The sequence below is a fragment of the Pristis pectinata genome, chromosome 18 (assembly GCF_009764475.1).
Source record: "Pristis pectinata isolate sPriPec2 chromosome 18, sPriPec2.1.pri, whole genome shotgun sequence".
In the NCBI taxonomy this organism is placed as follows: domain Eukaryota; kingdom Metazoa; phylum Chordata; class Chondrichthyes; order Rhinopristiformes; family Pristidae; genus Pristis; species Pristis pectinata.
The window spans coordinates 39,063,101-39,081,373 of record NC_067422.1 but is presented as its reverse complement, the minus strand read 5'-3'; the positions used below and the strand labels follow the sequence as shown (position 1 = coordinate 39,081,373).

General features: G+C 43.4%; 1 protein-coding gene across 4 annotated transcripts in view; it reads right to left on the bottom strand.

The window, feature by feature from the left end:
• Window positions 1-18,273, bottom strand: part of llgl2 (LLGL scribble cell polarity complex component 2) — a 107,289-nt gene that overhangs the window by 64,257 nt on the left and 24,759 nt on the right. Inside the window, exon 1 of one of the 4 annotated variants that reach the window (XM_052033279.1) lies at window positions 16,151-16,450. The exons of the other annotated variants lie outside the window; for them this stretch is intronic. The gene's annotated coding sequence lies outside the window, so the exon portion shown is untranslated. Of the gene's footprint in view, window positions 1-16,150; window positions 16,451-18,273 lie in introns of those variants that run through there. 4 annotated transcript variants of the gene reach the window in all.

The window sequence follows — 18,273 nt, the reverse complement described above, 5'->3', positions numbered from 1 at the left end:
CAGGCCTTTGACCCAGTGTAGTTTTATGTTACAAGTGTAATGAAAGCAACAAGTACACCTAAGGCAACCTCAACACCAACTGCAGCCTTGTGTAAAAAAGTAGATTCACATGCAATTATTGGAACATGGATCACTCATTCTGATAGACCAAGATGGAGCAGATAGGCACAACTCTATACATAGTCTGATAAATGAGCCTTTGACCATTAATTTTCAAACTGGAACACCAGGTGGCCCAGAGACTGAATGGTGTCTAAATGTGCTGGTGGTCACATCCAATTTTTACTCCTTTAGGTCAGTGGCACTAGTTTCCCTTAAGATTGCCAGCTGTCTCATAACTGAAGACAGAGTTCTGGATTCTGGTTGTTCATGTTAGCATGGACATCCAAAGGACACTACACAGTGCCTGAGATTGAACTGTGGCCCAAGGGCAGGAAGTTTGATGACTTTTTCCAGTAACATGCAGGGGGTGGTGTCAGTATCTCAAGCAAATTACTCTGGTCACAGAGTAGCCAGGAGCACAGTAAAGGCAGGGAAAGGAATAGCCAGTTAAACTGCATTTATTTCAATGCACAGATAAGGCAGATGAACTCAGAGCGTGGATTGGCTCTGAGGACTGGGATGTTATAGCCAAAACAGAAGCATGGCTGAGAGAAAGGCAGGACTGGCAGCTCAATATTCCAGAACACAGATGCTACAGGTGTGACAGAGGTACAGGTAAGGCAAGGAGAAGGTGTTGCCTTTTTGATAAGGGAGGACATAACAGCAGTACTTATGACATTCTTGGGGGATCATCCAGTGAGGCCATATGGGTAGAACTTAGAAACAAGAAGGGAAGGGTCACTCTAGTGGGGATGTATTATAGACTCCTCCCCTCCTCCCCCCCACACACACACACACACACGTCAGTGGGAACATGAGGTGTAGGTGTGTGAAGAATAGGGTTGTGTTAGTGGGAGATTTTAATCTCCCCCAGTATTAACTGCACTACCCAGAGTGTTAAGGGCCTGGACAGGGTGGAATTTAGGAAACTTGCCAAGACACATTTCACGAGTCAGCACTTAGAGCCCTGCTAAGGAGGGTGCAATACTAGACCTACTCTTACAAAATGAGGTAGGGCAGGTAACTGAAGTGGCAGTCAGGGAGCACATTGGTGCTAGTGACCATAACTCTATTAGTTTTAAGATAGTGATGGAAAAGGATAGGACAGGTCCACAGGTAAGGGTCCCAAACTGAAGCAGGGCTAATTTTGGGGGAATTAGGCAGGAGCTAGCAGAGGTCGATTAGGCGAGCCTGTTTGAAGAGAAAGGAACGAATGGCAACTGGAGGCTTTTAAGAGTGTGATATCAAGAGTCCGGGAGCAGCATGTTCCTGTTAGGGTGAAGGGTAAGCCTGGCAAGTTGAGGGAACCTTGGCTGACGAGAGATAGAGGCTCTGGTCAAAAAAAAAGGAAGCATACATTGTATTTAGGAGTTCGGGGACGAGTGAATCCCTTGATTAAGAATACTCTTGAGGGAAAGTCAGGAGGGCAAAGAGAGGGCATGAGATGGATCTGGCAGGCAAGGTTAAGGAAAATCCCAAGAGGTTCTATGGCTATATTAAGAGTAAAAAGGTGGCCAGGGAGAGAGTAGATCCCCTTAGAGATCCTATGTCTGGAGCCACAGGAGATGGATGGGATTTTTAAAATGAATATTTCTCCTCTCTGTTTACGGAGGAGAAAATCATGGTTGCTCATGAGATAAGGGGAAACTAGTGGAGATGTTTTGAAGAACATTCATATTACCAGGAAGGAGGTATTTGCAGCCCTCTTGGACAAATCCCCAGGGCCTGACCGAGTGCATCCTAGGACTTTGTGGGAGGCCACAGGAGAAATTGCAGAGGCCTTTGTAGAGATGTTTGCTTCATTGTTAGCCACTGGTGAAGTTCCCAAAGACAGGAAGGTGGCTAACGCTGTTTCGTTGTTTAAGAAAGGTAGCAAGGACAAGCCAGGGAACTACAGGCCAGTCAGCTTGACATTAGTAGTGGAGAAGTTACTGGAGGGAATTCTGAGGGACAGAATCTACCAGCATTTGGATAGACAGTCTGATTAGGAGTCAGCATGGCTTTGTGCGTGGAAAGTTGTACTTGACGAACCTTTTTAAGAGTCTTTTTTTGGGAAGAGATACCAAAAAGGTAGACGAGGGTAGGGCAGTGGATGTTGTCTATTTGGACTTTAGCAAGGCCTTCAAAAAGGTCCTGCATGGTAGGCTGGTCTGGAAGGTTGGATTCCATGGAGAGCTAGTTAGGTGGATTAAAAATTGGCTCAGAGGTAGGAAGCAGAGGGTGGTGGTTGAAGGTTGTTTCTCAGAATGGAGGCCGGTGACTAGTGGTGTGCCCCAGGGTTGGTGTTGGGACCTTTGTTATTCATTATTTATATGGTGCAGGGAGGGCATTCAGATTGGAGGGCTGTGACTAGCAGTGTCCCACAAGGATCGGTTCTGGGACCTCTACTTTTCGTGATTTTTATTAATGACCTGGATGAGGGGGTAGAAGGGTGGGTTGGCAAGTTTGCAGATGACACAAAAGGTTGATGGTGTCGTGGATAGTGTGGAGAACTGTCGAAGATTGTAGAGGGACATTGATAGGATGCAGAGCTGGGCTGAGAAGTGGCAGATGGAGTTCAATCTGGAGAGGTGTGAGGTGGTACACTTTGGAAGGACTAACTCCAAGGTGGAGTACAAAGCTAATGGCAGGATTCTGGGTAGTGTGGAGGAGCAGAGGGATCTGGGGGTTCATATCCACAGATCTCTGAAAGTTGCCACACAGGTGGATAGGGTAATGAAGAAAGCTTATGGGATGTTAGCATAAGTCGCGGGATCCAGTTTAAGAGCTGCGAGGTGATGATGTAGCTTTACAAAACTCTGGTTAGACCACACTTAAAGAGTACTGTGTCCAGTTCTGGTCACCTCATTATAGGAAGGATGTGGAAGCATTGGAAAGGTTGCAGAGGAAATTTACCAGGATGCTGCCTGGTTTAGAGAGTATGCATTATGAGGAGAGACTAAGGGAGCTAGGGCTTTACTCACTGGAGAGAAGGATGAGGGGAGACATGATAGAGGTATACAAAATATTAAGAGGAATAGATAGAGTAGACAGCCAGCACCTCTTTCCCAGGGCACCAATGGTCAATACAAGAGGACATGGCTTTAAAGTAATGGGTGGGAAGTTCACGGGAGATATCAGAGGAAGGTTTTTTACCCAGAGAGTGGTTGGGGCATGGAATGCGCTGCCTGGGGCGGTGGTGGAGGCAGGTACATTGGTCAAGTTCAAGAGATTACTAGATAAGCATATGGAGGAATTTAAAATAGAGGGATATGTGGGAGGAAGGGGTTAGATAGTTTTTAGGCATGGTTTAAAGGTCAGCACAACATTGTGGGCCAAAGGGCCTGTATTGTGCTGTACTTTCTATGATTCTAAATGATTTGGATGCAAATGCACAAGGCTCGATCAGTAAGTTTGCCGATGACACGAAATTAGGTGTTGTTGATAGTGAAGGTCATCATAGATTACAGGGGCATCTTGATCAGTTAGGGAAGTGGGCTGAGGCGTGGCAAATGGATTTCAATACAGATGTGAGAGGTGATGCATTCTGGAAAGTCAAACTAGCACAGGACTTGTACTTGAATGGTAGGGCACTGGGGAGTGTAATGGAACAGAGGGACCTAGGAGTACAAGTGCATAGTTTGTTGAAAGCAGTGTCACAGGTAGACAGGGTGGTGAAAAGGACATTTAGCACACTGGCCAGTCAGGGCATTTAGTATAGGAATTGGGACATGTTGCAGCTGTACAAATAGTTGGTGAGGCTGCACTTGGAGGACTGTGTACAGTTTTAGAAAAGATTAGAGGGATTAGAGGGCCTGAGTTATAGGGAGAAGCTGGCCAGGCTAGGTCTTTATTCCTTGGAGCATAGGAGAATGAGGGGTAATCTTATAGATGTTTATAAGATCACAAGAAGCATTGATAAGGTGGATGGTAACAGTCTTTTCCCCAGGGTAGGGGAGTCCAAAACTAGGGGGCGCAGATTTAGAGTGAGAGGGGAAAGATTTAAAAGGGACCCAAGGGGCAACTTCTGCCACGCAGAGGGTGGTGAGTATATGGAATGAGCTGCCAGAGGCAGTTGAAGCAGGTACAATAGTGTCGTTTAAGCACTTGGATAGATAGATAGATGCAGGGGCAGGGCTTGGAGGGATATGGGTCAAATGCAGGAAAATAGGTGGGCACCGTGGTCGGCATGGACTCATTAGGCCGAAGGGCCTGTATCCATGCTGTATGACAACATCTCAATGTGCATTGTTAACAAGCCTGCAATAATTGAATAATTTAATGCTATGGAGGATAAAAGACAAGAGCATGCAATTAGAATGGAGAGGGATTACAAAGAAATTAAGCATTCTGAACTATCAAGCCTTTCAGCCACATCCCCAGTGCCTGTCATGTTCTTATGTAACTATTTTTCAACTCACTAATCCACAGACATACTCCCCAGAAACACGTTTTTCCTGGCCCATCACTAAACAGACAACATTCAATGGGTGGAGTTCTTCCCATGACTAGTGGTTACAGTAGCTCAGTAACAAATCCTGAACATAGCTGCAAGATTGGGTTTCCATGTGGTGGTGAGTGAATCAGCGAGGGATAAACCCCCATTACTTTATTTTTACCAATCTACTTGTCATAGTTGAACCTGTCCACAATAGACTGTTCTAAGAGAGGCAAAAATCTGTTTTCATACCAAGGACATGCATGTTATATGATGCTACCATTGTGGTAAACAGTCTGGACTTTGAACAAATCTAGCAATTCAGAAATGGCATCCATTAACAGCCAAATTATAGTCTGCCACAACCTGCAACCCCAACCTGGTATTGCCCCTCCTCACCAATACAAACAAACCTGTTCAATGAAGAGTGCAGAAGGGCAAGCAGAGATTAGCATAAAGCATACCAAGAATGAGGTCCCAAATTGGCAAAGCTGTAAGACAGGACAACATGCTTGTGAGATGACAAGCAATGGACAGAGTTCAGCGAGCATCTCAGAACTCTGGAATCCTGCTCAGTCTAGTGTGGACAGTTAAACAGCTAAGAGGCAGCAGTTCCAAAAACATCCTCATTTTTTCTTAGCCCTGCATGCAAGTGCTGAAAGTTGAAGCCTTTGCAACCACGTTAAGCCAGATGAAGCAAGTGGATGACCCATCTCAGCCAGAGATTCCTACCTCAGAAATTAGAATGATTTGAATTAGTTGAAGAGTAAGGATTTTAAGAAACAAAGCCCTCGATGGAGCAAAAGCTACTGGACCAGATAACTTGCTATACTGAAACCTTGAGGCCAGATCGAGGTACACTACTAAGTTATTTCTGTACAGTTACACTACAAAGCTGCCTGTCAGGACAAATCTAATACAACCAATTATCATCCAATCAATCAGCAGCCAAGTGAAGAGTGATATTAACAAGGCCATTAAGCAGCACTTGCACACTAATAGCTTCTCACCAATATTAAGTCTGGTTTTCCCCAGGAGACTTCACAGCCTTAGTTTAACATGAACCAAAAAAGTACTGAATTCCATAGAAAAGCGTGACTGGTCCTGATATCAAGGTAGTAGTTTACTTAGCATGACATTAAGGAACCATGGTCACAAAGTTAATCGGAATCAAGAGATAAATGTTCCAAAGCAGAAAAACAAGTTACTTGAACTCAGCTGGTCAGGTAGCACCTTTGTAGGGAAATGGACAGTTGACGTTTCGGGTTGATACTCTTCATTTGGACCGATGACTGTCCGTCAACTGTCCATCTGTTGACTGTCCATTTCCCTCCATGTGCTGCCTGACCCAGAGTTCTTCCAGCATCGTTATTGCTCCAGATTCCAGCATCTGCAGTCTTGTCTCTCTCCAAATATTCCAATTGTTGCACAAAGGAAGACTGTTGTGGTTGGAGGTCAGTCATGCCAGCTTCACTCCAGCTGAAGTTCTCAGGACATTGTGTTAGGTCTAATACCATTAACTGTTTCCATGATGTTCCTTCCATAACATTAGGGATGATTGCTGATGTGGTCTGTTCAGTTTCATTTTCTATTCCTCAGGAATTGAAGCAGTTCAAATCAAATGCCAAGTTATACCTGTGACACAGGTGCTCGGCAAGAAATCTCCATCAAGAATCCTTGACATACAATAGCATTACTGTCTGTAGTCCTCCACTTGAGGGTCCACCACTGACCACAAACTTATCTGAACAAGCCACAAATTTGGTGGCTAAAAGGGCTGGGGTGTCATGTAGAAAGTTACTCACCTACTGACACACCAAAGCTTTGCCATCACCACAACACAGAAGTGTTGGGGAATATTGTTCACTCACCTGCTTGAGAGCAGCTTCAACAACAGAAGCAGCTCAACACTATTCAAAACAGAGCAGCTCATGTGATTGGCACTTCATCTACAACTCAGAAACACTTTCTTCCACTGGCATCAGGCACACAAGAAATTCATCTGCAGGTTCTCCAACTATCACACCATCCCAACGTAGAAATATTTGGTATTTCTTCACCGCTGAGTCTAAATCCTGGAACTCCACCCAACACCACTGTGGGAGTGCCTTCACCACAAGGAACTGCAGTCATTTGAGGAGGTGACTCACTACAACATTCTCACAAGCAATTATAAATGGGCAATAAAAGCTAGCCTTGCCAGCAATACCTGCATCCCAAAATATTCTGGCCCTCTCATTCTAAACCAACTGCTAGAAACAATTTTTTTTGTATCTACTGTCCTACCTGTTCAATCTCTAACATCAAATCACCCCTGTATTGTTGGCACCAGGTAGCATCCTAGTGAATCAGCACTAGTTTGATTGATCCTCAGGCAGTGTGGAGATTATAGTGTGCAGTCTATCATTTCACACGATTTTTTTCCTCGTATATATCCAGGCCTGTTCTTTGAACATTTTGAACTGAATCAAATACAACAGAAAAAGATTAGCATGGAACAAGCAACCTAGAGAATCCTAACCTAGTACTGTCCCATAGAAATCAAATAATCCATGAAGATATTGGACTAGGCAACAGCCAACTTCCATGGGATGAAATCAGACTAAGTTAATAGGCTGAAAAACATGAAACACCTGAAGATATTTAGACTCAAGACGCATAATACAGGACACACGTTGAGTGGATGGAAGAAAAAGAAATGGTAGAGTTTACAAAGGAGCAGCGAGGCAGAAACAAGATTCAGTAGAGAATTTCATATTTGTTTGAAAAATAAAAAAGGATATGGGGAAAGGGCAGGGAAATGAGATTGCAATAAATCATTTCAATTGCAAGACTAATACCAGCACAGGCACAATAGGTCAAATGAGGATATCCCTATTGTGGCTTTAAGTTTTTATTTCAGTGTCACCCTAATCATCACAAGTTAGAGGCAAATTTATGGATACGGTGGTTTGTGGGATGCCAGATTTGTTACACAAGTGTGATCAAGCAAAGTGGATCTTTAATTTAGTTTAGAGGAATGAGGAGCTCTCTTTGAAATATACAAATTTTTAAGGAAGCTCAGCAGGGTAGATAGAGGAATGATATTTCCCCGGGCAAGAGTCTCAAAATCAGGGGCAAGAGTCTCAAAATCAGGGATTAGCCATTTAGGACCAAGATGAGAAGAAAATCTCTTCACATGGAGGATGGTGAATCTTTGGAATTCTCCATCCAAGTGGGCTGTAGAAGCTCAAATCACTGAGTACATTCAAGACTAGATCAATACAATTTTAGGATACTAAGGGAATCCAGAGGCATGGGGTTAGTGTGGAAGTGGTCCTACAGGCAAAGATCAGCAACAAACCTAAACCGAAACAGGTATAAGGTGCTGAATGCCTTCTAATTCTTAAATTAGTGCAGCTACAGAGCTAGCATGTGTGGAGAGTCAGATCATGTGAAACCTGGACCAATATATCAGGTTCACCAAGAGCTTCATTCCCCCCCCCCCCCCCACTATTTGATCTGCAAAGCAAGGACAATTGTCCATCCAAGGAGAAAAGACCAAGACCAAAAAAAAACACAACAGCCTGGGTGATCCTGCTGTATGGGAATGGGGAGGGAAAGGTGGTCAGGGAAGGGCATGTGTGTTGGTGGCTTAACAGCTGTAGATGCTACCTCACTGGATACTAGGGTCTCAATGGCTACATAACTGAAAAGGGGTGCCAAGCAGGCAGAATTGTATGGAAACTAGTATAAAGGGGAAAAAAGACTGCAACTAAAGTGCAAGGATTGAGAAAATTCACAAGGTCAAAATGCAGGACCTCAAAGGGCATCTAGAGATTACCTTAAATGACTTGTACTTGTGGGTACACAAGGTTGGTGCAGAAGGAAGAGCATTACGTTCATGACAAATTGGGAATGGTGCAAGTTAGACATAGATGGAGATCGAGATTTTCAAGAGTCAGTTTGTTAGTGGCATCGGTAAGGGTTAATACAAATATAGGAACAGGAGCACAGTTTCTAAAAGGGAAAAATGAAAAGGATTAATTGGAGTGTGGAAAGCAAAGACGATAAAGGCTGACAAGGCAATGAGAGGAAGTTGGTACTGTCTACATCAGCATTAAACTTCAGTGTGGGAGGGGGGCAGGATTAATGAAATGATAAAAGGAGACTAAAGGAAATCTGTACTGAGCCCTCATTGATCTTGCTGGACTTTGAAACTGAGCAGCTGAAAGGATAAGTAGTAGGAAAGCATTTTGTTGGGAGCAAATCAATTAAATTTAGCAGAGTTATTGGAAAGGACAAAGATCAGAGAAAAATAAAAGCTCCACAGGAAATGTGACCTCTACCCTATCACAGACTTCAATGTCTGTTCTCTACCCCTCTCTACTTCCTCTGCAACTTAAAGCTCATTTTGTTTGTAACTTACTCCAGTTCTAATGAAAAGTCATTAATCCAAAACAATAAAAAGGTTTCTCTGCACCTTTGCTACCAGCCAAGAACTTCCACCAATTTCCTCCTGCTGACCAATTTCAGTCTGGAATAAATTCAACAATTCAGCAACCACAGCCTCCTTAAAAGCCTCAGCAACCCTCTGTACAAAAAGCCTCATCTCTTCAAGTAGCTGACCCTTTATCCCAAAACTATGCTACCTTATTCTGTACAGCAGTAGTTCAATGTTAACTTATTCCAAGAATTTTTTTTTCAAAGCATCAACTATTTTTCAGTCTCTAATTAATAACACCACACTTTAATGCAATTGGGATGCAGCAACTTAATATTCATACATCACTCATTCCTGGATCATTGCAATAGTATTACCCAGAACATTGGGATAGTTGCTGGGGAAAATGGGGCCTGTACAAGTGGGACAGGTTGCACCTTAACTGGAGCGGGACTAGCATCCTTGCCAGGAGATTTGATAGCACTGCTGGGGAGGTTTGAACCGAGTTGACAGGGGAAGGGGGCTCAGAGTAGTTGTTTGGACAGAGAGGTACAATCACCTAGAGGAGAAATGGTTAGCAAGTCTAGTAGGCAGAGCAAGCAAGTGAATGTCAAGAGAATTCATAGCAAAAATGCATCTATTTTAATACAAGGAGTATAACAAGTAGATGAACTCGAAGTTTTAATTAACACAGGGGTCGACGATATCGTTGCCATCACTGAGAAGTAGTTGAAAAAGATTGCCAGGACTGACAACTCAATATCCCAGGGTATAGATTTTCAGGCGAGACAGAGGGGAGGAGGTATTGCACTGTCAAAGACTGCATTACTTCAGTATTGGAGGGAGTCATCAGGTTGTGGGGCATTGAGGAAAGCCTCTTATATCAGCATTTCTGTTGGCATTGTTGTTTTGGAGTCAGGTTGATGTAGTAGTAGTGGTCAATCCAAATCATCAGAACTGATGATGCAGGTAATGCTGAACTTATTAACTGTATGAACCACATGGCCAGAGGTCAGCATTGTAAAGAGCTGTGGCTGGAGGAAGGCTCACAGCCCACTTGTATGATTGCCACATGGACCACTATCAGTGTGATTACCACCAGAAGATACATTTGAACTGATACATAAGCTCTCCTCAAGATTAAAGCTGATAAGCATTTTTTTTTGTGGGAGAATGTATCAGAAGGAAAAGCTTTCCGTACAAAATTGACAGATTCTTTTTGGCAAGAGTTGGGAACAAAAACTAGTGCCAGGATTGGAACCAGAAGACAAACTTTAATTAGACATGGAGCCAGTTGGGGGGTGGTTGGAAGATGATTCCAGATACCCGAAAGGATGATAGAAGCAAATTCACTAGTAAATGTTCAAAAGAAATAACTGAATAAATGAAGCTTTAAATTGCGAGAATGGGACTAAATGGAGATGCAGGCACAACAGACTGGCTGGCATCCGTCCTAGGATTCTTTTTATATAGTACTGAACTCTTCACCCTTGGTTTACCGCCTGGCCCAGTTGCCCAACTGCATTAGTAGACTGATCTTCCAGACAAAATGTACAGTGGTGGTTCTTGGCTGGCTAGCCTTTGAGGAATAATATCAACAATCTTTGTGATTTCTAGATAAGTAATAAAAGAGGAAACCTTAATTCCTGCTGCTCTGATGTACATAGTTTGTGGCAACCAAGTTCTTTTCTGGGCATATGCAAGGAAGAAATGTGTACAAATCTGATAATCAGGTGAACAAGGATTCAGAATGAAGGAATTTTTTTGGCAGGACACCAATGAACTCCTGCACAATACAAGGAGCAAAGCTTTCTCAGGGCTGGGCCTAGATGACTCAACATTACAGGGAATAGACTGTTACATCCCAACAGAAATTCAGGGCTGGTTTTCAGTATTTATATTAAATCTATGCCCTCTAGTTTTAGACTCCCTACCCTGGGAAAAAGGCTGAGCATCCACCTTATCTATGCCCCTCATTTTATACATCTCTTCAAGGACACCCCTCAGCTTCCTTGGTCCAGGGAATAGAGCCCCAGCCTATCCAGCCTCTTCTTAAAATGCAAGCCCTCCAGTCCCAGTAACATACTTGTGAACCTTTTCTGCATCCTTTCTAAGTTAAAGACATAGCTGGGTGACCAGAATTGCACACTATACTCCAAGGGTGGTCTCACCAATGACTTGTACAGTTGCAGCATTACATCCCAACGCCTGTACTCAGTTCCCTGACTGAAGGCAAGCATGCCAAATGCCTTCTTCACCACCGTCTACCTGTGTCGCCACTTTCAGGGGCTATGCATCCGTGCCCTCAGGTCTCTCTGTTCCACAGACCTACCATTTACTGTGCAAGTCCTGCCCCAGGTTAACTAACACAACACCACACCTCACTTAGAGTTAAATTCCATCCGTCATTCCTTGACTCACTTCTCCAGTTCATCTAAATCCTGTTGTAATCTTAGACAACCGTCTTCACTGTACACTACACCAATTTTGATGTCATCCACAAACTTACTAACCACTTTAATAACACTGTCACCCAAGCCTTTAATACATAATTATAGCAAACAGTGGACCCAGCACTGATCTCTGTGGCACACCACAGGTTACAGGTCTCCAATCTGAAAACAACCCTCTACAATCACCCTCTGATTCCTTCCACCGAGCCAGTTTTATATCCAATTGGCTAGCTCATCCCAAGTGATCTATGCTTCCAGACTAGCCTACCACGCAGGACCTTGACTAAGGCCTTGCTAAAGTCCATGTAGACAACATCTACTGCCCTGCCCTCATCAATCTTCATTACCATAGAACAATACAGCACAATACAGGCCTTTTCGCCCACCATGTTGTGCTGTCCTTCAAACCAAACCGAAGACTATCCAACCCCTTCCTCCCACATATCCCTCTATCTTAAATTCCTCCATATGCTTATCTAAAAATCTCTTGAACTTGTCCAACGCATCAGCCTCCACCACCACCCCAGGGAGCGCATTCCATGCACCAACCACTCTCTGGGTGAAAAACCTCCCTCTGATATCTCCCTTGAACTTCCCACCCATTACCTTAAAGCCATGCCCTCTTAGTTTTGAGCATTGGTGCCCTGGAAAAGAGGCGCTGACTGTCCACTCTATCTATTCCCCTTAATATCTTGTATACCTCTATCACGTCTCCCCTCATCCTCCTTCTCTCCAATGAGTAAAGCCCTAGCTCCTTTAGTCTCTCCTCATAATCCATACTCTGTAATCCAGACAGCATCCTGGTAAATCTCCTCTGCACCCTCTCCAACGCCTCCACATCCTTCCTATACTGAGGTGACCAGAACTGGACACAATACACGAAGTGTGGTCTAACCAGAATTTTGTAAAGCTGCATCATTACTTCGCAGCTCTTAAACTCGATCCCACAATTTATGAAAGCTAACATCCCATAAGCTTTCTTAACTACCCTATCCACCTGTGAGGCAACTTTCAGTGATCTCTGGATACGATCCCCCAGATCCATTTACCTTGTACTTCACCTTGGAGTTTATCCTTCCAAAGTGTACCACCTCACACTTCTCTGGATTGAGCTCCATCTGCCACTTCTCAGCCCAGCTCTGCATCCTATCAATATCCGTCTGTAAGCTTCAACAGCCCTCCACACTATCCACAACACCACCTATCTTTGTGTCATCTGCAAACTTGCCAACCCACCCTTCCACCTCCTCATCTAAGTCATTAATAAATATCACAAAAAGTAGAGGTCCCAGAACCGATCTCTGTAGGACACCACTAGTCACAGCCCTCCAATCCGAATGCACTCCCTCCACCACAATCTCCTCCCTCGCCTCATGAAGCAGCCTGGGGAATATTCCGTCAGGCCACAGGGACTTATCTGTCCTAATATTTTCTAACAACTCCAACACATCCTCTCTTGATATCTACATACTCTAGAACATTACCCTTACCAACACTGTCCTCAGCATCAAGACCCCTCTCCTTGGTGAATACTGAAGAGAAGTATTCATTGAGAACGTCACCCACTTCCACCTTCCAGACACATCCTCCCACCTTTGTCTTTAATCGGACCTACCTTTACTCTCGCCATCCTTCTGCTCTTTATGTACGAGAAGAGAGCCTTGGGATTCTCCTTAACCCTACTCACCAAAGCCTTTTCATGTCCCCTTCTCGCTCTCCTCAGCCCCTCAAGTTCTTTCCTTGCTACTCTATATTCCTCACGAGCCCTATCTGATCCTTGCTGCTTACACCTTATGTATGCTGCCTTCTTCTTCCTAACTAGTTGTTCCACCTCTCTCGTCACCCACTGTTCCTTCACCCTGCCATTCCTTCTCTGCCTCACTGGGACAAATTTATCCCCAACATCCTGCAAGAGATCCCTGAACATTGACCACATCTCCATAGTACATTTCCCTTCAAAAATGTCATCCCAATTTACACTCCCAAGTTCTCGCCTTATAGCCTCAATTCACTTTTCCCCAATTAAATATCTTCCCGTCTTCTTTGCTCCTATCCCTGTCCATGACAATTCTCAAGGTTATGGAGCAATGGTCACTGTCCCCCAAATGCTCACCCACCAATAGATTTGTCACCTGTCCCGGTTCATTCTGTAAAACTAGATCTAATATGGCATTCCCTCTAGTTGGCCTGTCAACATACTGTGTCAGGAATCCATCCTGGACACACAAACTGCACCCCATCTAAACCCTTGGCATTAAGTAGGTGCCAATATTTGGAAAGTTGAAGTCTCTCATTATAATTACCCTGTTATTTTCACATCTTTCCAAAAACTGCCTCCCAATCAGCCCCTCAGTATCCCTACTGCTACCCGGGGGGCCTACAGAATACTCCCAGGAGAGTAACTGCTCCTTTCTTGTTCCTAACTTGCACCCATATTGACTCTAGAGAGGATCCTCCTACATTATCTACCCTTTCTACAGCTGTAACAGTGTCCCTGACCAGTATCGCCACCCCTCCTCCTCTTCTCCCCCCCCTCCCTATCCCTTTTAAAACAGTGAAAACCAGGAATATTCAATATCCATTCCTGCCCTGATGTCAGCCATGTCTCTGTGATAGCCACAATATCGTAGTCCCATGTACTTATCCAAGTTCTCAGTTCATCTCCCTTATTCCTGATGCTTCTTGCATTTAAGTAAATGCACTTTAGCCCATCCACCTTACTACTTTTATAGCCTGTACTCTGCTTCTCCTTCCTCAAATCCTCTCTACCTGTCAGATCTGACTTTTCCCCATCCCCTTCTTCCTCTGACCTACTCCTCCGGTTCCCTTCCCCCTTGCAATCTAGTTTAAACCCTCCTGAACCATCCTAGCAAACCTGGCCGCAAGGATATTGGCCCCCCTCAAGTTCGGGTGTAACCCGTCCTCTGTACAGGTCCCACCTTCCCCAGAAGAGATCCCAACGATCCAAAAATCTAAAACCCTCCCTCCTGCACCAACTTCACGGCCACACATTTATGTGCCATCACCTCCTTTTCCTACCTTCACTATCGCTTCACTACCTCTTCAAAAAAAAACCTCAATTTGTGAGGCACAATTTCCCATGCACAAAGCCACATTCCTAAGTAGCCCTTGCTTTTCCAAATGTTGGTAGATCCTGTCCCTCAGAACACCCACCAATAATTTTTCCACCACTAATGTTAGTGTCACCAGCCGGTAGTTCCTCGGCTTATCCTTGCAGCCCTTTATAAATAAAGGGACATTAGCCACCCTCGAAATCTTCTGGTACCTCACCCATGGCTAAAGATGACGAAACACCAAGTGACTAGCTAAAGGCTCAGTTGGTGCTGGACCACAAGTCTGCAGTACTATAGAATTATTAGCTAGATATTGTCTGGTCTCATAGCGTTTGCTGTATCCAGTGATCTCAGCCATTCCTGCTATCACATGGGGCAAATCACATTGGCTATAAACTGGCTATAAACTGGCTTCTGAGATGGTGGAAATGTCAGGCCTTTGTTAGAACAGGAGATTAGGCCCTGTCCTTTATAAACTCATGGCAGTGTTAATGATGAAATATTCATTAAGGTCTACTGTTGCCAACAATGGCATTAAAACCTATGTGCTGCATTTGTTTGATACAGATTTCAAATGGACATTCCTGATGACCAGAGAAGGGAATGGGAGAACTATACACCAAGCTATAATCAAACTGCAGCAAGCCACTCCATGTCAATATTGTGCTCATGCTTCATTGGTCCAAACCAGCAAGAATTTAAATTTCCCAGTGGGGTTTACAAAACTGAGCAAATCACCTCAAACGTAAAAATTTGTGTGATGCTTTTAAGCTACCAAATTAAGCACTTTGACCAGCAATCATTTCAACTTGAATAATTAGACTGCTATTACATTGATTTATGTTAATTTATAAAACACCTGAAACACAAGGACAATGCTTAAAAGAAATATCGTCAAACCATCCAGAGCAGGTTACCATTTCCCTCATCCCATTGTGGGTGAAACTGTTCTATAAGGAGCACATAAGAGTCAATTTATGCATATTAGAAACAAGTCACCAGGGGTTGCAATTTGATTCCATGATGTTCATTTCCAGATGAATGAACGAACATCAGGATATCGTGAAAGTGCCCTTAGTATTAGAAACTACAGATGCTGGAAATCTGAAATTAAAAAAAACAGAAAATGCTGCAAACACTCAGGTCAGGCAGTCTCTGGGGAAATAGTGTTATGTTTACCTAAAGATCCGGGCTCTTGAATAATGGTGCATATGTGAGAAGTTTCTACTTGTGCTCCAAGATGCTTCTTTTTTCTTGCATGCCTAAAGACTGCAGGAAACTTAAACAAGGGTCTCAATCTGTATTCAAACTATAGGCAATTAATCTTTCAAGTCATGTGGAAGAAAGGTCGGGGATGGAGCATCAAAGCAAGAGGGCGTTGGAGTAAGAACACATGACAAGCTGCTGGGGTAACAAATCAGCGAAGCAGCAAGGACCATAGAGGAAGCTGTGGTTAGAGCAAGAAACAGTCAATCAAGGCAGATGTGGGAGGTTCCAAAGTGCATCAAGAATGAGAAAGCAGTAGAAGGTAACCATGACAATGCCAAATGTTGAGGCGTGCACCCGAGAAGAATGGAGAGAAAGGGGGACATGTTATAGATTTAGAGTCATACAGTACAGAAACAAGCCCACCACGTCCATGCCAACCATTACACCAGCTATACTAATCCAATTTACTCACATTACAGGTGGTCCTCGGGTTATGAGAGTTCCATTCATGAGAACGGTTCATAAATTGGAAGTGAACAAAATCATGTGGGAGGGAAGTTGTGATGGGAAAGCGAGTAGGCGCAGGAACAGCGGCTACCAGCTGGCCTCTCTGACTCAGTGAGTGTGCCTGTCCGACTGCTCAGCACTCCCAGGTGCTCATGACCTGGGGAGAACCTGTCACAGAGTCAGAGTCATACAGCACAGAAACGTGTTATGAGGCAGAATAAAGCAGTTGCCCCGGATGAATTACTGAAGAGCTAGGGAATTATTGCACAAGGATGGCATATCCACCACAAGTGAAACTCTACAATCCCTAGAACAGAGAACAAGCACAACTAAACAAACCAGTTCTGGGAAGCAAGGTGGAGTAAAAGCACACCGGGTCAGATTACAAAAATCCCAGCCAGCCATTGCTTCCCACCCACCCCTTTTGATTGACTAGAGTATTGAACCAATCAATGCTTCAGTAGTAAAAGTTTAACCTAGATTGCCTAGCATAGGACTATGATAGGGTATATGGTTTCACATTCACCATTTGTGGTTGCTTGCTTGTGTTAGATACATCAAGTAAACCTCATGTAAGACAGAAACTTTGGATCTGTGGTATGGATGGGATTCACACTCCTATTTAGTTCGATGGTGATCACTACACAAGCTTTTAAACTGTGGATAAATTGTGACATGCAAATGTTTTACCCTAATCAGCTATGTGGGAATGGAATAATTGGATTCTAAAAACAATGCTGAGCCCTCTCACTCAACAGGTTGACACAGTTTTGTCATGTCCAAGGTGTAAGACAATTCAGAACAATTCTCTGATGACATCTTAGAAGCATGCAAAGTTATATTAATCAACCTCACAGCAGCAGCAGTCCTCCAATACTCTGGCATGCAGCCAGAGAGGACAGAAAAATAAGAGGCTCTGCAATTTCCTTCCTTTGAGTCTTGAATACATTTCACCCAGGCTTGATTTATCATCCATTTTTTAAGATGTCAGATGTTTACTACGTCTTGCACTTTATTCATTCCATCCAATATTCCACAAGTTTCTCAACTACATTGGCATCCTCCAATAAAAATTGAACTATTTGACAGCACTAAGAATTATTTTGAAACTTGATCATTTTAAAAGTGACATTGCATCAGACTTCATTCTTCCATTTTGGCACAATACACAGATGAAATAGACAAACAGAAATTTGGAGCAAATGGGAATATTTAATCTATATTTCCATATTTAAATTTTGCACTGGGCTGTGCAATAATTTCTATCATTTGCCCCAGAACACAAAAGGGAAGATTACACACCAAATGGAAACAAGTTTTTGAACTGGTTTAAATTATCCAGGTATAATTCAGCAACCGACAAGTCTGATATCAGACAAAAATTAAAGCGTAGCTTAGTTACTAACTATCAGTTATTATATAACTTTCTGTTGGGGAGGTTTGTGTCAATGCCAACGAACATGTAGTGTCAACATTTGATAACCTGACCACTACCTTAATTACTTAAATCAATGAGATGATTTAGCAAAGTTCTGAATTCATCCTGATCTTTTGGCAAGACCACCTGAAAGCCAAAGAATGGCCTGTGTTAAATGATACACATAGCATTATACCATTCTGCAGACACGGTGGCAATGGTTCTGGGAGGCAGTTGGAAATGTATAGTGTATTTGCTCTGAAGAACAGGTCTCTGACATGTGGTTATTGATGACAGCACAGTATGAGAAGGTTAAAATGGCTCAGGAGATTAAGGCAGTTGACTCAAAGTACTAACATACCCCACAGACAAATAAATTTTGAAACAACAGCATCACACACATTAGATTAAGAGGATTTTTTTTTAAAAAGTGGTAAAAATAAAGGAACATAATGAAATAAATAAAGTGACAGGCTGTGGGAGAAATGGTGGTGCCCTGGATAAGTCATCTGCACAGTAAACTACAGCTTTAATCTCTATCGAGCTGATCTTCCTTGCCAGTACTAATTCCCCACAGAAGCCCCAGTTTTCAGCATTAAATCTTGTCACTGCCTGCCCCGGGGGAAACTCTTCAAGGAGTCCAATAGGCTAAGTGAAAGATCATTCTCCCA